General features: G+C 43.5%; 1 long non-coding RNA gene across 1 annotated transcript in view; it reads left to right on the forward strand.

The window, feature by feature from the left end:
* LOC129204145 (uncharacterized) overlaps positions 1 to 22,293 on the forward strand; it is a 29,153-nt gene continuing 6,860 nt past the window's right edge. The window contains exon 1 of the long non-coding RNA XR_008576291.1: positions 1 to 144. This is a non-coding gene — a long non-coding RNA (uncharacterized LOC129204145). The remainder of the gene's footprint in view (positions 145 to 22,293) is intronic.

A 22,293-nucleotide genomic window follows, 5' to 3' on the forward strand; every position in this document is an offset into this window, starting at 1 on the left:
ACAGCGGTGAGCAGATCTGCCTCCTGTGAGGGATACCTCTGCCCAAAGCCTGATCCTGGAACTGTGCTGAGATGTGTGACCCTGGAGTTAGAGGGAGCCGTTAACTAACTCTTGCGGGGAGAGAAGGACATTAAAGAATTTCAGGTCAGGATCAAGTGGTCTAATATGAGAAAAGAAATGGGTATTCATATTATTAATGATACGACTACAAACAGAGGGTTATAAGAGGGTATTTTCTACTACTTCGGTGGTACGTTAGAACTTGCTTTTTCACGTTTTGCTAGCTTTTAGAATAAATGCAGATACCTCAGCCTGCTGCCAGCAAATACCAGATACCTTAACTGCTGCCTTCTGTAGTCAGCTCTCTTTATTCTGAAAATGTTTTTTTCCTTCTTTATTCACTTCTTCTCCAATTTCAAGTAAATATTTGGTGAGAGAATTTGTATGCCATAATTCAGTATTGGAAATAATTAATTACATCTATTAACTCAGAGGATAATGTAGTTCATCTGTATTTTTTCCTTTTTTTGGGAATCTGCAAAGGGTATTCCGACTGCAGCTTATTTTGGGACACTTTAAAGACCAGGTAAATCTAAACCTTTGTGACATGGGAGAAGGAGAACTGGGGATGCAAATGCCAGCTTGCTTGCATGGGTGGCAGGAGAATGAGAAATAAAGCCTGCGGTGAACCCCCTTGAGACAACAATGGTGAAAATCCTCAAAGCAATCCCTCATTGAAACAATAAAGCTCTCAGGAAAGAAATGGGGCTCCCTTTCCAGAGCAAGAAACTGTAATGGATCTTAAAGATCTTCTTGGCTTCTTCCCGCTTTGCATCACTTTGCTTCAGTCCTGCTCTGTGTTGCACAGCTACACAGAAGTATAGTGCACATGTATAAAAAATGAAGTTATTAAGTCAGTGGTTTCATCTTACTTATTTCTGTAAAATGTGTGTACAGCTATCCCTGTACACAGTGATATATTCATAGAGTACAAGAATAAAGTTACACCTGAGAGAAAAAATTGATTTCAAGTTCAGCAGCTGATGCTGGCACCTGGCCTCCTGCCTGAGAGGGTTTGTTGCTGTGCTTGCAGGGCGTTAGTGTAGGTGATATTACTGACACAGAGTTGGGCTACTCTGATTATCTCAGTGTGAAAATTTTAAATTGGTATTACTGAGAAACATAATGCAGTAGGTGATGGCTTTTGCATTTATTTTAAAGCTTTAATTTTAGGTTTATGAGCTCTTCACAGAGTCGAGAGGTTTTTAAGATCAATTTTCTGGGTCTGCAGTTTTAAACTCTGCTTTAAATTCCACTTCTGAGCGAAATGAATTGCATGGTCCCTGCTCAGCCCAAGCAGACCAGGCCTGTTGGACCACTTAATGAGTGGGTAGATGTGGCCTTGAGGGCAGATGATAGGGTCCAGCACCCCGCTGCAGGCATCATCACTTCTGTTTAAGGAGAGAACCGCAGTGGCCACATCCATTCCTTAACTTTCAGAAGATGTGGTTTATAAGACATGAAAGCCTTCATTCACCTTTTCAGGTGGTGGGAAAGAAGCACGACCTTGCCCAGAGCTGCCGGCCGCCCTTAGGGAGTGCGGAGCGAGGGGCCCTTCCTGCACCCCAGGAAGCCTTGCAGTCCCGGGCACTCTCCTCCCAGCCCCAGCCTCAGCGCCGGGCAGGTTCATCTTCCTGTCTCAGCCAGCCAAGGGTGCATAATGCCCCCATCCCAGTGGCATAAGAGCCTACAAAGACCTTACCCCATGCCGGTCCCTTCACTCCGGCATTCCCTCAAGGAATAAAAATAATTGCATGCCACAGTTGCTCATTCGCAGAGCACGTGTTTGCATCTCTCGTAGCCTGTGAAGATTACACAGGCAGAGAATACAGATCAAAGAAATCAGAATTATGACTTGTGATGATTGCTCACCAACAACTCTGACACCACCAGCAGCAGTATGCAAGCTAAAAGAGACTATTATAAACCTTTTCAGTTTCTGCCTCCCTAGAAAATAATGTTCACTGCACTCAAAAGCCAGCTGGTTGCCCTCCTTTAGGAGCCAACGTGCTCCAGCGGGGACTGCAAGGATGTCAGTGGAAAACCAGCAACCCAAATGATTGTAGTAGGTCTGTTGGTTTTAATGTGTATCTCAGCTTTGAAACGTGAGGTAGCTGAAGACTCCAGTTGATTGACATATTTCTTGCATATGCTAATGCTGATTTATGTGTTAGGATTTCCATTTGCAAAAATGCTTGGTTTTGGGGCCAGCCCTGAGATGGACTCCTGGGATGACTGCTTTCTCCCTGTGGTGCTTCAGAGCCAGCTCACATTCCTGGGCAATGCATCTTGTGAGGGTTACCCACACTGGTCTGGAGGGGTTCAGCCGGAACAGGAACAAGATCGCAATAACTTGCTAACTTTCAGCTCTATTGAAAACACAAGGCAAAACCCCCCATCACAACATCCCAACAAATGGAGAAGATCAGACTGGTGTTAAGGAGGGACTGGCAATAAAGAAGGTAAACATTAAAGTCTTGGTGTTCTTTTAAAGGATAATAATGCATCTGACCAGCCTCTTTATAATAAAGAGATCATCCTAAAATGTGTTTCAAAATACAACTACATTAAAAATAAGTGCAGAAGAAAGTAAATACTACATAAATTTTAAACAAGAGCCAGAGCCAGAGCAGCAGAATTAGAGACCATCACTGTCTGTTCACGGTGACTCTTCCCTGAAATATCAAGTCAAAAAAAAAACAACCCGAGCTTGTTTTCATGCAGCTGCATTGTATATGAAAAAAGATGAAACAGCAGCTGTGTCCTTTGGTGTTAAGCAAATCTTACAATAGTTTTATCTTATTTAATTTGTCTTGGAAGCAGAGGATATATACCACTGACAAAGCAATGAATTTTGGACGAGGCGGGGATACGATGCAGCAATAGCTGTAGCTGTTCTCAAGGTATGTCAGGATCCAATTCAGTTTAAATTGAGGCGTGGGAGGATCAAGAAGTCAACCGTGCACAGGAGCTTGTGGCGAACCTCTTGCATTGGGAGATGCAGGCGCTGGGCTCGGCGAATAACTACCTAATCAGAGGCAGGATGAGGGAGCAGCTCTGCAAATAGCTGGTGCTGGGGAGAGGGGAAGCTTTACTGCATTGCTCATGTACGTAAAGGAAGAGGTGATTTCTAATTGTGAAATTCCCATGAAAATCATGTTCTTGTATTGCTGTGCAGCGCCTCATAACTTCATGTGTGCATAGGGAAGCTACCACACAAAGGAAGAATATATATTTGCTATCGCAGCTTGATTGTTTTTATAATATTACTTAAATGCCAGTACTTGCTGTGCTTTCTAAATGTTGATCCAATTTATGAGAGCTTTAAAGAAAGCGTGTGGGTGGCTGATTAGCATGATGAGTTTTTTTAGTTTTATATGAAATAATGTTGTCATTTACCAAATAAAAAGAAATGATCCTGCATATTTCTACTTTGTTTTTTAAAAAAAACCCGCCACCGAAACAAAAAACCCAAGACAGGCGTGTAAGTTGAGATGGCTAAGTGTATATGTTGTCTGGTACTTTCCTACTTACTGTGATTTGTTTAAAACCATCCTACATTCACGCTAACAGAAAATTATCAAAACCTAAGTTTCTTCATTGACTTGCTCATAAAATAAACTAAGGATTCAGACTAGTTTTTAGTAGATGGGATTCTGTACCACAGAACCTTGTAACTACCAGGATGCTCCAAGTGTCTCAGAGTGGCTGACAATACAGGCTTTCATGCAGTCGTGTACTGAACCATAAACTTCAGGTTAAGCCTGTGGAGTTATCCAGCCTCTTAATTAGCAAGTTCTTAAGCATCTGAATGGTCACAGAAACTCGGTTAACCTTCTTTTCCATTTTCCCTAATAGCAGCCTCCAATTAGTTACAGTGCTGTTCAGAATTCTTTTTCCTCTCTGAACTTCGAGAGACGGTACCTGCCTGCCCCTGGGGAACTCCTGACTTAAGGACGAAAGGTTGGAGTTGGAAGTACTGCTGCTGGGGGGGGGGGCGGTGATTGTCAGAGCCACATCTCATCACAGACGTAGCCAACGTTCTTCTTCACCAGCGAAATACAGGTTCTTCTCCTATTACCCTCAGGGCTCCTATTTCTAATCACTAATGTAGTGTCTCCGCTAAGGAAGCAATTTGAACAGCCAGGACCAGGAGGAAAAGCTCACCCAGCCTTGTACCCACTGTATTTTGGGTAGGAACCATCTCTGCATCCTCCAAGAGCTCCAGCAGAGCACCTTAGATAAAGGAGGTATGCTTGAAAAATTAACATTGAGAAACCAGGCTGACAGAGAAAAATACCAGGGCCTTTCCTGTGCCTGCCAGGCTGGTGTACTTGCGTTACAGCAAAATGATGACAAACCTTTTCGATGTTTGACGCCAAATTAATTTAAAAGACCTTGCAACTTAGCGTCAGCTCGAATCTCCATCCCAGGCACCCGTGCCAAATTTGGCAGTGGATCACCATCACCATGATAGTGCAGCTTCTGAACTAACACTTCTGTTTTGCTGCCTGCAGCGAAACATTCCAAGAAGAAACTGAGAGGTCAGCTTTAATGTAACCTCCTTAAGAAGGAGGGCTCTGAATTAACTTGAATGTACACTTATATTTTCCATCCCATTTTTAAGAAATCAGTGCTGCGGGTACAGCAGCTACAGAAACTCCATGACTGTAGCTCCTTAGAGTATAAGAAATCTGAACCAGCAAGTACTGTACGATGGAATCTGTTGAAAGAGCAATATGTCATGTCGTATTCTCTACCAATATAGACAACAGCACAGAATAGAAGATAAAAGTAGATGTAAAGAACTAGTAATTTTTTCATAACTATGTCTTCTTTTTAATTGCAATGTATATGACAACCTGTGGATACTGCTAAGCACAGGTTGAAAATACAGAAGACTAAATGATCAGCATGTGAAGTAAAATCTGACTTTTGAACTGCATGTAGTTGATAGTTGCTCAGGTTACTCACTGTTGCATTTGGAAGCATTTTTTCCCCAAAAAATGTGTGTTAGGATGGTAAATGCTCTTCTTGGGATCTGTCAGCAAGACCAACTCTGATGTCTACACAGAATAGGATCGGGATCTACTCGCAAAATAACAAAAGAGGGAAAAGTGGATTTCAGCATCTCCTGACTTGTTTTCATTTCTCTGTAGGTATCTCTGCTTATAGAAGTATACACTGAAAGCTTATTGAATTTGAAAATTGCAAAGATCTCATCAGTTACCCAGTTGATAATCATGCTGGTTCTGGTTGGTCCCAACATCTTACTTCCTAATCACACTGGTTGTCAAGGTCTGTGTGAAACCAGGAAGGTTTTGCACAAGCAGCAGCAAATTAATGAGAATTGTGAGTATTTATTGTTAAGCATCCTCTTTTAGGCTATGACAAAGAGAGCAAGAAATGGTTTTATGGAATGGAGAAGGATTTCTGTCATAAAAAAGCCTGTGCATTTCCAATGATTTATTGCCTGGTAGATCTGTGAACAGAGCTTCCCAGAGCCTGAAATTCTGATTTTGTTGTACCCAGTAAGGCTGGATGCCTGTTTACATTGCCTGATCTCCCAAATTATGTCTAATCAGGCATTAGATTTTGAAATAAGCTTACCCTTACAGAAAGCTATATGGTCTTCTTAATGTGTGACAAAGAGAAAAATCTTTGTCTGTAACTTGACCTGATGTCCAGACCTAGGTTACACTAAACCAACAACCTGCCCCACTCCTTCCACCGCTGTTTATTCTCAAAATTATTATATTTCAAAATTATTATATTATTATATTCTCAAAATTATTCTATTATTATAGAAGGCAAACCCCTGTTATGGAGAGAGGCAAATCAGAAAAGCTTTCTGAAAAAGACTCTCTGAACCAGGCAGGTCTTCACTGCAAGCACTGGAGAAATACATTTATAGCTTGGCTGACTTCTGCAGGGATTGCTTTTAACTTCCTGACCCTCTCTCCTTGTTGTTTCTTCCCTGAGGACTATGCGGTGTCTAAGATGTTGATTTCATCTCTTAGTCATGACTTGGGATCCAACATGCTAGTAAAGTAGAATAGCATTTGTATTACTACTTTAAGCATGTGTGTGCAGCTAAATCTTGTTATCTGTTGCTGTGTTTTTTATCTTTCAGAGATTGCTAAGGAAACTGCTTCTCTTTATCTGAGACAAAACAGTGCTTTGAGTGTTCAGACACAAGCAACAAGGCTAGGTTCCATGCATTGATTTTTTTAAGGAGTCTGTCTGCAATTTGAACTTCTTCAGCCAAGAAACTCAAATAAATTCTGCTTTTAAAGGAGTTCTTATTTCACCTCATTACTAGCTAAATTGGTTTTTATGAATTTTTTAGAAATTGAAAAACTTTTTTGTTTTGTAGGTGCTAGATGTCCAGACTTTGAAGTAATATTAATTTTTACAGAAGACTTGCTTATTGCATTGGGTAGATTGAAAATCTAATTATGGAAATGGACTGTTCCTAATAGTGTGTGTGTGTGTGTGGTGTGTATAATATAGAAGTATATAACAAACTCTGTCTAGACTACAGCTAGCTTCAGGCCACTGGAACGTCATGCTGAAATACCTTCAGATTTCAAGGTAACATACACATTTTTCTTTTTAGGGTAGACCTGGCCTCATTCCATTGTTTTGGTTAATACAGAATCAGAAAGGACACACTTTCCATCAGCCTAAGTTTCCTAGAGATTAGGCTAAACCTGTCAATTGACATTATAAGAATGTGATTTCTCATATAATGCGCTATTACGCACAATCTCCTAGGAGCCATGCTGACTAACCTGTGCTCAGCTGTCACAAAGAAGTGACATGATATTTACGTGTCGGATACCAGCTGCTGATTGCCGATCTGCTTGAAGGTTGCACCAGTGGCACGATTTCGGCCATGCGAGACCAAACTCAGAAGCATTGAGAGCCTTTGCTCCAGGCACTGATTTGACCTTAACTAACCACCTGGTTTTCGTTGTGGCTTGGGTTCAGCTGTCTCACAACAGGTAGCACTAGAGCAGCTCTGTATTTGTGTGCACTGATGTTTTTAATTGCTGCACTTGATGCATTTTGCTTTCCTTCAGGTTATGAATCCCTTTGTTCTTTCTTTGCTCAATTTTTGTTTGCAGTGAGACAAAGATGATCTTCAGTGCTTTAAAATTTACAGTGCAAGTGCAAAAGGAAAAGACTTGTTGAACATGATCTTCTGAAGCATGAAGCTGATCTCTATAATGCAGCAATTAGGTATTGATTCTGTACGTGTGTGGATATACTCCCTAACAGTACAGAGACACAAGCTGAGATCGGAGTAGATCGTTAGCATGCAAGTCCCCGATGGAAGTAAGGTATCAATAAGGAGGAAGCAGAGAAGACAAATAGCAAAGGGACTCAGTGAGGGTGGAAAAATAGGGAAATCAGGTTTCTGGTTGCTATGCCTGTGCTTTGTTATATTAAGGACAGGATTTTGACAAGAATTCGACAAGAATTCAGTCTCCGCTCAAAACAATGGCATGATACTTTGTCTGTGTGACTTGCTGTTTGCACGTAATTTCATCTATATACTGACCTTCTTGCTGTGATAATATGAGGGTTTAATCTTCTCCCTGAAAAAAGTAATTTTTATTTCAAGTTGTTCTTTCAACATCCTTCTTCATTTTCAGTGGGTCTTATACAAGTCTGAAGTCCTTCCATTTATGTTCCTTGTTCTAGGAATTCTGAGCACTACTGGTGTTTTGGTGACATCTTCTGGATAAGGTTGCCACTGGAAGAAATAATTAATACATCTCACCTTCTAGCCTTCTATGTGCTTGTTTCTGATCCATTTTGGAACAAAAAAAGAGCACATGTACCTGGTTCCAGTGATTAGCATCCTATGTGAAATTTCGTAGTGGGTTTGAGACTCCAAAGTGAAAGATGAAAAAGGATCTGATTAAAAATGCAAACAGAAACTGCTTACGTGGTGTTTCATACACAGATGCAATGGGATCTTTCGTCTTGCACTCGGAGAAAAGATTTCTTTAATTGCACACATCTTTCTATTTTTTCCTCTTAGGACAGGTCTGTACTGTGTTTCCTGTTGGCTAGGGTAGTCTGAGAAAAAGAAAGGCTTTTCTTGGCCAGAGCAAAGACATCCACAGCCAAGTTTCCTGCCTTCAGCAGCAGATGCCTAGAGGAGACGATAAGGTCAAGGTAGACCAGGAGAAGTAATTCCCAGAACACATTTTTAGCCACAGGCAGAAATGGTGTGGGGGAACTTTGAGCCAGAGTTGTATGTAATAGGTTGTGATGGATTTTCCTTCGATCAAATTTTCCAGGTGCTCTTTTGAGCCCATAGAAGCATTTAGCATCCATAATGTCATTCAACAAGGAGTTTATCATCCTCTCTCCATGCTATGTGGGGATCAACTACTTCACTTTGTTTTGGTTTTGAACTTGACTCTCACTAGTGTCACTTGAAGCCCCATTTACTCGTATTTGGACGGATGGGAGATATCCCTACTTGCTGCTTCTACAACACTTGCAATCTTATAGACAATGGAGTTTTGTGGGGGTTTGGGCTACTTTTTTGGTTAGACTGAAGAATCTTAATGACTTTAGTTATTCCTCACCTGAAAGCTGTTCCATACATCTGACTGTCCTTCTACGAAACTTATCAATTTTTCCCTTATCATATTTGAGACAGGGGAACTTCCTACAGCACTCAGGGTACAGATGCACCCAGTGTCCCAGCTGTATGTTTGGGTTTGTATCTTGTTTCAAATGACTCCTTCTCCTTCTTTCTCCTCCTTCTTTCCTCTTCTCCTTCGCTTTCTCTTTTTTCTCTTCTCTTCTCTTCTCTTCTCTTCTCTTCTCTTCTCTTCTCTTCTCTTCCCTTCCCTTCCCTTCCCTTCCCTTCCCTTCCCTTCTCTTCTCTTCTCTTCTCTTCTCTTCTCTTCTCTTCTCTTCTCTTCTCTTCTCTTCTCCTCTTCTCTTCTCTTCTCTTTTTTCTCTTTGCTTTTCTTTTCTTTTTTCATTTTTCTTTTTTGTATTTGATTTTTTTTATTTTTCTTTATTTTTCTTTTCTTTACTCTTTTTTTTTTTTTAATTATTTTTTTTGGTCACTACTACATTGATCCATGTGAGGCCATTTCCATTCACCCTGGGGCAACAGAGTCTCCTGAGAACCTCTGGAGATTTTGAGAAAGCCTCTTTGTAAATGAGGGGGCTGGCACAAGAACGTGGACAAGGAGGTCTGGGCTGGTGCTCTCTTGAAAGACTGGCAATAGATGAGCATAGCTTCCCTTTACAAAATCCAGGCTGAGTCTTCTCCAGACTGCTGCAGTCACCCGTGTGCTCAGCGGTGCCCTTCTTTACCGCACCAAACACTTTTCCTGTCAGTTGGGAATCACTGGTCTGCGGTGGCCTGACCTCCCTGGCACCTCTTAGGAATATTGTCATCGCGTTTCCACCTTCCCCTTCCTGCTGAGGCCAGGTGAGAGGGTGCACACCACTGGCAGCAGTTCAGCCGTTTTATCTCAGCGTTTCTTGAGAACTCCAGAGTGAATGTGATTAGGTCCTGGCCATTCACTACCGCTCATTCTGTCCATTCACCGCTTGTTCACCTCCCCTTCACTTTGTCCATTATTCCACAGCCCTTCTGCTAAAGTTTGCATCTGGACAGAGATCCTCTGTGCCTTCTACTGAAAAAAGGGGGATGGACAAGAGGAAGCACGTCTAGCACTGGAATTTCTGCAAGCTACTTAATGGTAATTGCAGACATGAAGAGATTCACTTAGGTTTCTGACCATGGCTTATTTTCTCTAGGAAGCTCTATCATATCTGGATCATCTGTATGTCCTTTAGATGCTAACCTTAATGAGTTCAAAAAGTTTTGGTTGGTTGGTTGGGTTTTTTTAATACACTTTACCAGTTGTTCCTTGCACATTTTTGGTCCGTGCCAGAGTTTGCCATCCTCATTAGAAGGACACCATGCTTTGTTTGTTTTTAAGGATATTTTCTTGCTTTCAGTAGTATTTTTTACCTTGGCACATAGCCATGCTGATTTTCTTTTGATGTTTCTGATTTTCTTCTATTATTTTCTGATTTTTTTTATGTGCTCTGTGCTCCTACCTTATTTTCTTAACAAGATTTCCTCTTTGGGTGAGTGTCTGTATCCTAAGCCTTTAAATTAAGCAAAATAATATAGAATTCTATTGCTTTTTGTCTGATGTTTTGATTTTAACTCTTCCACTGATCTCCCTGCCACCTTGGAAAGTTGTGTATGTCTCCAGTCAAAAATTTATCCCTGCTTTTATGTACTTTTGTAACTCTCTTTGAGAGAATGCAGTAATACCATTTCAGTGTATCAGACATTGGTGCTGGATTGTTTCAAGAGGAACTACGCTCTGACCTCAAACTTCTCTCCTATCATCGTGATTCATGGGAAAGGTCTCATTTTTATGAGGAGCAACACTGGACCAACTTTGAAGCACTTTTTGAAAACCTCTAGTCCAAATATTGATCCTATCATTTGTCAGTCCTTAAATATGTTTTGAAAACTTATTCACCCAAACTTTGTTGGATCAGTGTCTCCCCTTCTGCTGCCATCCCTTGAGCAAGCGTCCCCACCTGCCCATTGCATGTTCTTTCCCAGACACCCCATTTTGCAATGGGGGTCTTCTGGGGCAGTTCTGCCTCCAAAACATTTCGTTACCAGCAACCCAACGCTTGGAGAGGAAGCACCCAATCTGCTGTTGGTCAGCATTCAGCAAGGTTAAAACAGCATTCAGGAAAGAAAAATGTCTCTGTCATCACTCACAAGCAAGTTGTAAGTTTAGATCTGAATCCACTGTATCTTAAGGTGCGCTGCAACATGCACTTCAGCTTCACGGAAAAGGCAAGGTGGGTTACCCTTACGCTCGTGCCTATTTTGCACTGCAAGTGAGACTGGGCACTTGTAACCAAATACAGAGCACAGTGCAAATCCACAATGCCATCACCTGGGAGAAATGTGTTCACACAAAAGCGCCTCCGATCTTCTGTGGGAGGGAAACATAACTGTCTCCAACACAAGACAGGCAATTAATTTTGATTTGGAAAAGGAGTTACTGAAACCAAGTTTCCAATACTGCCTGTCAGAAAAGCTTAGGGTGGGGAGTGGTTTAATAGGTTTAAACCTATTGGTGGGAGTTTTAGCAAATTTTTAAAGATTTATCATTGTTTTCATTTGCTGCTAAAATAGAACATATTTGCAGGCAACGTTTGGGGTATAGAGGTGACGGCCATTAGGTCTTAGTATTTTCCACACTCTGATAATGACTTATTTACAATTCAAAGAAGGTTGTTTCCAGTCCAGATCATCCTGAATAACTGTCTAAATAAAGTCAAAACTGTATTTCCTTCCCACCTGTGCCACTGATGAACACCACTGAGGTGGTGAGAGCCACCTGGCTGAAACTGGACAAAGGTCAACATGAGGGCAGAAGATGTTTGAGACACTTCTGCATGTTTTATACCACCTGGAGTGTCGTTCAACAGCTGTCTGCCAACATCTGGAGCCATGTCACAAATTTGTCAGCTGGCGCAGCACTGAAGAGAGAAATTACTGCACTCCTTGGAGCAGCGGTTGTTACAGGTATCATACAGCTGCTACAGCTCGTTGGACACAACATCCATCCATCTTATCCCAGCTGTAATGAAATTGGGCAACTTCTGCCACTCTCAGGGAGACAAAGTACGATACCTAGAAGGCTGCTCTGTTAAAAGTCCTGTAGCTTGATAAGCTTCTGGTTGAAGAATTTAATGATTTTCTTTCAGGAAGATGGATGGCCGCTCTCCAAGTGGCTCAGCACCACTTCCTTCCACGGGTTGTACGCGCCTGCCAAGCTCTCGCTTTTCTGAAGCCTGATAGTGACATTTCAAATTTAATCATCATTTAAAATCCCAGTAGGAACCAATTTCAAATCTAATCTAAATTGAGCAAAATAAATAGGCTTACACCACAGGTGAATTTGCCCTGATCTATTTCCTGCCTTTCAGATGTCAAAAAAGTCCCAGAAGTTTTGGAGTGGAACTTGGAGAATACACCATACTTCTGCTGTGAGGTGTTAACACCTCGTTAGCCAGCGATCGACAGCTGTCCTGTTTCTCTCTGAACACAGGTGGTGTTAGCTGGGAGGTCTACAGCAGCAATTCCATTGGTCTTGTTCGGTATTTCTTCAGCACTGTAACAGTTCCACCCACAAGGTCTCTGTGGCCACGGCGGGTTGTTTCCTGGAGGTCACGGTTGCCTGTTTGCTCCATCCCTGTCTTCACAAAGAGTGACTGTGGAGCATTAGGTCAAGTAGACAATCCACTTGTAGGACACATTTGCAATGTTTTCTAATGCTTTAATAGCTTATTGAAAATCGATAGCCCATTATTGACCAGTGCAGTTCCCAGCATTTTTCAGTTGAGGATTTCTGCATAATTTCACAGTTATTTTTTCCTCTTCCTCTTATTCTATCCTGGCACCTGGCAACATTCTAAATCTCAGCAGGGGTCATGCATTTTCATCTATGTTTCTAATGCTGCGTGACAGCAAATTATTTCCCATTTGGGTCGTGCTCTTCACAAAATGCCCTGAATGACGCTCAGTGCAAGTACTCGTTTCAGCTAGGCAGGGGAGAGGGTTTCACAGTGAGTAACACGCTAGGTGTGCACTAAGCAACAGCTAAGGAATTCAGCCTCTGTCTTTCCTGTATATGGTGAATACTCGCGTCATCATCCCAGTTGTTTACTATCTTGTCTCTTCGGTTTGTTCGCTTGGGGGCTGTCTTGGCTAGTTTGTACATTGACTTCCGAGGGGAGATGCAGTCTTATCGGGGGACTCCAAGGCCTGCAGTGATATCAACCACACTGGGTTAGAGACTTTGTTGTCAGTTTCTCTATCAGCGTGGTTCAGTCCTTTATAAGAGAAGGTACAAAGAACTTGCATTTCAGAAACTCAACAGCATTTTAGGTGCTGGACTTAAGAAAAAGACTATTAGATATAACCATATAGATAATATAGAATGATCCAACATCCAAATGGGCTATGGTTTTTGTATAGGTACTCAAGCATCTTTACATGTTTTGCCCAAAATCTCTGAATCATGTCACAAGTTGTTGGCTTGGTTTTTGGGTTTTTTTTTAAACGAACATTACTGTACATGCATGATTACCACTATAAGTATGTACACATACATGTATTTACATTACATAATTATACATAATATATTACACTTATAAACATATTATGTCAGGTTTTTTTATTCTTATTTGCAAAGAACTCTCTGAAATGCTGATATTTAGTGATTCAGACACTTCAATTTTTTTGGTGTCATGAGTTAAAAAAACAAAATAATTTGCTGTTTCTGGTTCTGTATAGACTGGAAAGTTCATTTAAAATGACTCCATCTCACCATGTCTCTAGTGTCCCAAACATTGTTTCAGCTCTGGTGTGGTTTTTTTTCTGATGCTCTTGCAAATGCCTGAGGTCTTAAAGGTGTTGCTACATTTGTGCCCCATGTAAAAGTCCATTAAATGAGCAATTCATGTTATTCTGAAAGATGCACAATTTAAATTGAGTACATCAGACAAGTCCTGCTGTTAGCAGCAATTAATTTCTCGTTTTGATGTGGCAATTTTATCATTCATAAGCTTAAGTGCTGGTAGATTTTGAGTTCTCCCGAGCCTGTGTGCTTTGTGTCAAACAAATTGTTCTGTAAGAATGGCACCGTTGCTTGATTGAAAGAGAAACTCATTAGTTTAGCCAAGATGTTTTGCTGAGATTTGCATTTCAATTACACTGAAGCAAGTAGATTTAAAATTAATGGATTTTTAGATGGGTTTTTTTTTTGACCATGGGCGTGGGGCCCAGAGGGACTGGACTTAGACCTGTCAAGATACACTAACCAGTGAAAAGCTCCTGTCTCCTCTGATTTAAAAATGTGGATGCTGCCCAGGTAATGTGTGTAGTCTATGGAGAAATTCAACAGTTCCTGGAAGCTATGAGGAGTGATGGAGGGCCTCATGTTAGGGGCATAATTCTCTTCACTGGCCATAGATGGGGTGAGTGCCATGAACCAGCTTAATCTGAAGCTGTGATTTCTGAGATGCCTTCAGCTAACCTTGACCTAGGCATAGAAGTAGATCCAAGCAGTTGCCTGATTGAAATCCTCACAACAGGCATCTCTATTAATCTTAAACTGTCTTCAGAGTAATTCCGAAGCAAGGAGGCAAGGGCTTGGCTTATTCATTTTGCTCTGTTTCCTTCTCCTTCGTAACAACCTGTAAGCACGTGCCAGGGCACTTGGTCAGGACTTGGAAAACTTGTGTTCTGCATTCTCTGGAGTCAAAGTGGGTTTGACTCCATCATTTCTCTGGTACCCCAGATGAGTTTGCAAACCAGTGGCTGGATGAGCTCAGGGGGAGCTGTGAGTGTGGTCCAGGAGACAAGGTTTGCCAGGTCTGGAAGGGGAGCCGGCATCAGGGCAGCTGCCTCTCTGCACTCAGCTGCTGCAGGTGGGTGGCCACAAACCCCCTCCCTGCCTCGAGGACTATTCAAGTGGTGGCTGAAAACAGAAATGTCCATCATGGATGTGAAGAACAAATAGATTATATTTTGTCAATAACTTACAGGATGAAGGCTTAGGTACTTAGCGTGAAGTCGTTTGTACTCCTGTTTGATATTAGGTTTGGGGTTTTTTAGCATCTTCTGCCCTGGCAAGAAAAAAATATTGTGAAATAATATATACATTTCAATGCTATCATAATAAATTCTACGATTATGTAGGAATTGCTCTTTGTAGTGACAGCCATTCTTAGTGCGTGAAATATTTTATGAATACCTTTGAATGAAATGGGCTGAGTGTATGTCAGGATATAGACACCTCCATTGCTCTGAATTTAAATGATATGTCAGGGGAAAGAAAAAGATTAAAGCTTCATGCATATTTTAACAGAGATATTTGGGTCATCCTGCACAAATGTTGAATTCCTTTTTTTTTTTTTTCTGAGAGAGCAGAGCACTGTGCTCGTCTCTGTGGGAGGAACACCTTTCTGCCCTTCACCATCCTCCTTTATCCCACGCCTCATCAGAGGGGTCAAAAATTCAGTGAGGGAGAAGCGGTGTTCACTATACAAATGCCTATGTGCTATGCATGCTCCCGACAAGCTGCTTCTCTTACCTTCTTCCCACTCCCTCCAGGAAAAAAAAAAAAAAAAGGAGTGTGTTCCCAGAGCAGGGTATGCTGTCTCCCAGGGAGCAGAGGTGGTGTGGTCAGGAGTGACAGGGACACGGATGGGCTCTGCCCTTCAGCCCAGGGGTGGGCAGGACGGCCGGGGCAGGGCAGTGGGAACGGGGCAGCATGAGGAGGAGCTGCACGAGCTCTGGGTGGGATGCCCAGCTCCTGCCCACCCCCAGGGCCTCAGGCCTGTGCACCTCGCTTTCCAAATCTTTGTCTTCAGAAGCTTCAGAAGACAGATTGAGCCCTCCCAGGCAGAAGCAGTGACCCCTTTTGCGTGCTTACCTGCACATCCTGCTTTGGAAGAGGGGGATTATAAATAGCCAACTGCAGTTTAATGTTGAGTTTTTCAGTACTGCTAAATAATAGGGGTCCCTGAACATCCCTGAAAAAAAGGTTGTGATCTGGGGGGTGGGATGGATTGCGGTTGGTGCCAAACATCTCTAGAAGCCACTGTACTTCCTTACGGAGAACTGAGGTGTGATCATTCCCTGCTATATGATAACCTAAGGTTTGGTAAAACATGTAAACCCCTTGTGTCTCCTGTCTCCAGCCAACAGAAATTCCTGGTAGGAACAGGGCAGTTTTCCTTAAGAGCTGATTTGATGTCATCATGAAGAAGCTTGATTCAGGTATCTCCCCTCTCCGCTGGCTGGTGCCAGACTCCAGCAGGAGCCAGGGAAGCGGCTGGGGGCGGATCAGCCTGGGCAGCTGCGCCCGCTGCTCCCCTCTCTCCTGTCAGGGTAACCAAGTTTGCAGCTGTTCCTATGGAGGTAAATTAGGACCAAAGGCTGGGTTTAAATGCTTTTTTCCTTGTCTTTGCAAGACAAACAGAACAGCTAACGGAGGAATGGAGTTCCTTACCACATTAATAATGTAGCTGATGTGTCCATTGCTAGGGTAAATGTTGGTGATTAAATAGTGACTGGTGATAAATCACTAATAAAGATAAATGCTCATACAAGACAAATGGTGATCCAAGTCCTTTTTTTCTTTCTGTAGAGTACAGGCATCCAAACAGTTTTGCTGAGTACTCAGGGAAAATTGCAGAGCAGAAATTAAACTTGAAGTCTGCAGAATCTTTCTTATTACTATTATTATTCCCAAAGATGTCTCTACAGCCATGTCTGTGCTGCCGACTGAAAGGAGAGCAGAAATCCATCTCTGCTCCCGAGGGCTGTGCTCCAAGCATGCCTGCACCGCTCAGGGGTCGCCCCTGCTGATGGTATGAAGTAGAGCTTGGGAATAAAGCCGGCAGCTGAGCCGAAAGGCTGAGCCTTGTCCCTCTTTTACAAAGCGGTTCGCTTACTGCTACCAGCCATTAGAATAATTGCTGAGGGCCATGGCAGGTAACTGGACAGGGAACTCGGTGCATGAATAGCAAATCATCTTTAAGGAAAGCAAAGGTACCTGAAGAGCCTCTCCGTGGGTTAAGGAGAGCAGCCCCAGGCTGCGGTGGGCTTGGAGCAGTCAGGGAGGGTCTGGGGGCTCCCAAACAGCATTCCGCCACAAGAAGGAGTGCTGGGAAATGCACCGGTCCAAGTTTATCATCCCATATCCAGGCTAGTTTCGCAACCATCCTGAGCATTTTCACTTTTTACTGTGTGGGGCCTTGCTCAGACGAGGATGGGAGCGAGAGCTTGGATGAGCAGCACAGATCCGCAACGAGAGCAAGAGAGAGATGGAAAACCACGGGCCAAGGAAGATTTTTGTTGCATCACTGCTGCTTTCCAACATGTCCGGATGTGAAAGCTCCTTTTAAGAAGACTTCTTGACATCACTTTGGTGCTCTTTGTAGATATCTGTTATACGGAGCACCACAGTGAGCAGAGAAAGGTCATCTTAGAAAGGGACCTTCACGTTGGGGCAAATTTGAAAGAGCCAGCGTGACAGCAGGTGGTCGCAGTGAGAGTTACCACGTCCCACCTGTGAGAGCTGTGGTGTCTCCCCTGGGTGATGGTGCCCCAGCTTCACTGTGCTCCTGCTCTGAAGCTCATCCTTCATTACACACCACTGAGCAGTGGAGCAGGGTCCTATTCCAGAGGCCCATGGCTGACTCCAGCCAGCCCAATGTTCAAAGCTTTTTTCTGCCCAGTCAGAGGAGGGCTGTGTGTTCAAAAACACACGCCTCGTGGGAATCTCTGCATTCACATGTTCATCCTTAGTCTGGGATTTTCAAAACACCAGACTCATAACATCCATGAGCTGGGTTTTTAAATTTCAAGTTTTTTTTCTTGGAAATGGGTGTTTGCATTTTTTTCTTTTTGCCTTTTTTCCCTTCCTCTCCCACAATGAGCTCATTTGCAAGTGACAACTCCCTGAATGACGGGGGGAGTCTCAGGAAGGTCCCTCATGCTTTGCAGCTCTCCCTGAGCCGTAGTGAGGCACCCAGGCATGAGCAATCCTGACATGTACTGAATGGGTTATCTCTGCATTAGTGATGCTTTTGATGAAATTTCTCTAGCCTTTTCCCTTTCTCCCTTTAGAGAAAGAATAGGATCTGCTTGTTAGAAAGACTTTGATGGCATATACTGCCTGCGCTTTGAATGAGGGAGCTGTACTGCACAGGATTTTCTTGGCACAAACAGATAGTCTTAATTCCTCAGGTGAATTGACTTTATTTCCACTTGAATTCAATGTGGTATTTTATTAGCTGTGCTGTTGGATGGTTTTCTCCAATCTAATTTTTGTTCGTTTTGCTTTAAAGAAGCTGCTTGCAATACTGATCCAAAGGGAGGTACCAACAGTGTCCCGTTTCACTCTCCCCTTCATAATGATCTTGGTAGTTACAAATGCTACTAACAAAGTAAAGTCATGATAGTCATTTCTCCAGTTTTTCTTTTGCAGTAACTTGCTATTTCATTGCAGAGTAAGTTTTCTTCTTCCTGGTCAGTATTCCCATGCTCTTACCATTTTAACAAGCAGTGGTACAAGCATAGTCTGTGGTGATGACAGACTCCTCGCTGAGCAGCCCAGCAATGAGTGCTGGTGCTGAATGCTGAGCCAAAGGCATTCAAAAATACGAATCTCCATTCTGAAGATGTAATCCATCACTAGAAGAGCCAGTAAGCCCTTCTATAGTTGTGATCCTCAAGGCTGCCCCTCTGTGAAGGAAAATCCATTACTTGAATGAAGCCTATGCTGCTTTCAGCCAGAGATGCTTGGATGTTTCTGAAACGAACTGTCACAGTGTCACGTTTTGCCTCTGCATACTGTAGTTGGAAAGGGTTGTGCTGTTGAATCTTCCTTAGGAGAGGCCAGACAAATTATTCATTAGCTAGCAAAATGTCAAGTGAGTGGAAGAGCAATTGATGGTACAAGAAGGAGGTGTATGACAGCAGGATGCACAGGGATTTAAGTCAGGATTGGCTTCAACACTTGCTTTCCGTTTGTCTGTGCCAGGTATGGGCAGCAAGAGTTCGCCCAGCTCCCTTCCACTCTTCCCACTGCTCAAGCCAAACGGGGTCAAGCATCCCTTCACCGCTCCCCTCAGCTCCCGCGGTGCATGGAGGAAACACAGTGAACAGGTGGATGTGCACGCCGAGTGCCCGGTGCGCAGCCATGATGTATAACCAAGGAGGATCCACGGGAGGTGAGACACTGTATGTGCACACAGGCTTTGCTGCGCTCCCTTCGCTTGCAAGGGTGGTGAGCGAGAGGAGGGTTGTTAGTACCTGGGAAAAGCATTACAAAGTGGTAATGAAGATCTTTTGAGTCACGGCTGAAGAATATTTTCACTGTGGCTGTTGGACTAAGATGAACGATGTCTCCTGCCCATACCTGGGGACAAACACCGGCCCAGCATGCTGCTTCTGCGCTCGCCAGCGCGTGGGAGTGTTTGCTGCCTCAGGCCCATCAGCAGCCATTGGCACGGGGGGTGTGTAGGAAATCTAGTTTATACTGGGGAGAGAATCCTTCACCCGCCACAGCTAAAGACTGGTCCCTAAAATGGAGTAAGACACGCAGGTAGAGGGCCTCCTGGTAGGCTGGCTGCTCCCAGGAGAGTGGGGTTAGGATCCCATGGAGTGGGGCTAAGATCCCACGCTGCTGGTGTTCATGTGTGAAGCAAGGGAACAAAGTAAATTGCTTCTTTTTTTTTTGTTGTTGTTGTTAAATCTGAAGGAAACTAAGAGCACTGTAAATACACCACTTGTGATCGTTGTGATCCTGAGATCTATTCACTTAAACTAATCCTGTACATTTTGTTCTGTACGTTTTGTCCTCATCAGTGCTGCAAATCTCTGTTTGCTTGGTCAGGACTCTTCCTTGTGAAACTACCTTATTTCTGTAATCCTGATGTTCCTTCTCCTGGCTGGAAATGAGAGAGCGTAATCTGTCCACTGTTTGTCAAAGGATCAAACAGCTGTGCCTGAGCTTTTGAAGTTTTTCATGGTATTTTCTAGCTCATTTTCCACTTAACATTGCACATACACAGCCTGAAGCACTGGCAGACCATTGATCATATGAGCAAGGGCGTTTCAATTAGGAGAATTAAATCACAGAGTAATGTTGGTGTGCAACAGCAGCCGCTGCCGCGATGGTGCTCACTGCCCGTGTCCGTGCCTGAGTGGCAAGTGGCACCAGGAGGTGCTGGGGCGGCTACCGGTGCTGCAGGATGGGGTGGAAAAGCACCGGGGCCCAGTTGGGAAAGGGGCACTGGGAGCTGCTGCTCTGTAAATTCAGGGGCAGATGGACGGGAAGGGAGAGCAGCGAAGGCGGCGTCAGCTGCCTGCGGCGGGTGGGAGGCAAACCTCTGCTCCACACAGCCCCGCGATGTTGAATGATGCTCTCCTGTGGTGCTCACTTCCCGAGGGACCGTTTCCCAAAAAAGCCAGATGCCTGAGCGATGCGCTAGCTTTTTCCACTCTCTTGGGCATTCCTCTGCAAGCACGTGAGGCAGCAATGCTCTGCCGCAATGCACGAGCACAGAGCGACAATCTCTAAAAAGTGGCTGAGTAGATCCTAACATGGGGAATCCAGCAAACCCAGGGAATTCAAAGATTAACAGGTTGATCTGGTATCTGAAGAAAGAAATCTTATGTTCTGTGCTAAGTCTGCAGAAGAAAGAGAGAAAAATAATTCAGGTCTTCCTGCAGTAGCCCCAGTGGATTCAGTGAAATCATGCCGTATGTAAATGAAATTTATAAACTTCTGGCTGAATTTGGCCATTTGGGTACTAGTTAGGAAACCTTTTTATACACACACCCACACACCCCCATTGTATGAGGAATGGGTTTAGTTTTGTGCAGCTCAACTAATCTCAGTTCTGGGAGAGGGACAGTTGCCCTGGGTTACTGATTGCCGTGCGATGGTAGGGGATTCAAGACAGGAGATGTAGTATCCTGGTTTTGTGGGTAGATTGAAACCCACTAATTTATTTTAGCAGCTAGTTTCACATACACAGTCTTCCATGTGAATGCTGACTAGTGGAGATTCTGTTTAGAAAATTTGTGGAAATTTTCATCCAGAGGTGTCAAGATGCTTTCCAAAGGAGCCTGTGCAATCTCCAATTGACATACACATACACCGAGGCACTGAGATGGACCGGCTTGCCCGAAGCTGTCCAGCACACCCCAAACAGAACAGACAGCACTGCATTTCAGGATTTTGTGCCTATTTGGACATTTTTTTGCCTATTTTCTAGGACATGATGCCTCTGAAATACGTTTCAAACATGCAAGGTTGACCTCTTGTTTGTTTGTTTGTGTCAAGAAGAAACAAATTCTTCACTCTGTACACTGAAACATTTCAAAATATTCAGAACTTGAATTTAGGATGTGTAAGGGAAGGGATAATTAATTTCTTTTTAATAGGTCAGTTTACATAATAGATATTTTTGCTTTAATTAAACAGAAACTGCATTGTGGTTTTGTAGTAACGTGCATATAAATAATAGTACTGCAGTGCTGTGATATTTTTAGCAAGTCTTTCTGGACATCTGTGTGAAGCCTTAAACCTAAGACACAGAAAGTGTCACTACTGCTGCTTCAGGCTGCCTCTACCTCTCTCTCTCTCTCTTTTATCCCCATTTCAATCAGTCGAGACTGAATTGCCACACGAATGGTTTGTCTCCGGATGTCCAAGGCAGAGCTAAGCTTTGACTGCTTGCCATGCTCCTCTGGTGCAACCCATCTATCACTGGGTGAAGGCTTCTCCCCGTCCCTCTTCTCCTGCCATGGAGACCGTACGGACCTTGCCAGCTCCTGTGTGCTGCCCTCGCTCTGTGTTTAGGGGTCCAGCCAGACTTCCCGTTCCTCATCACACAGTATGAGGGACTTCTCTCAGACTACCATAGGTGACCATGGAGAAAGGTTAGGCTAAGCACTAACAAAGTGCAAATAATGCAAATCCTGTAGGGAACCAAGCTGCAAAGTGGGCTCTGGGGGGTGTGTGTGATTTTAACCATCACGTGATGTTTCAAAAGGACCCATGTAACAAAGTCATGACAAGCAGTCAAATGTGCTCTCGTGTCTGAAATCTGGGAGGGTACATTTCAGGAAAACACAGGCTTTGTTATCTGCTGCGTCGGATTCATTGTGAATTTATCCCCCTCGCTTACAGGTTAATAAACCGCAATTGAGTCATAATGGTGAGAATTACAGATGTAAAGAACTCTTCCTCTCAGAGTGGCAGAAAGCCCCGATGATGAGCTCTGTAACGCAGCTCTTTATCAAGAGCCCCGTAAGTGCTTGGAGCAGTGAGATGGCGTGGCAGTGAACGCTTGATTTACTGCTTCCTTAATCATTCCACTGCAGGCTGGGGGAGAGAAGCACCAATTTCCCTTATTCCTGTATATTCAGCCCAGCAGGCTGAGCCGCATGCTGCAAGCACCCCGCAGTGCTGGCTCTCAGTGCGAGCGAGGTTGAACTGGTGCTTAGCAATGGGAGATGACACCGGGGTTTGTTTTGCTCATTAAGTTGCCTCGTATATGCTAAGCACAACCCCTGTCTCTTAAAAGAAGGAAATAAAAGTTCTTTGGAGAAATGTA

The sequence above is a fragment of the Grus americana genome, chromosome 3, assembly GCF_028858705.1.
Source record: "Grus americana isolate bGruAme1 chromosome 3, bGruAme1.mat, whole genome shotgun sequence".
Lineage (NCBI taxonomy): Eukaryota > Metazoa > Chordata > Aves > Gruiformes > Gruidae > Grus > Grus americana.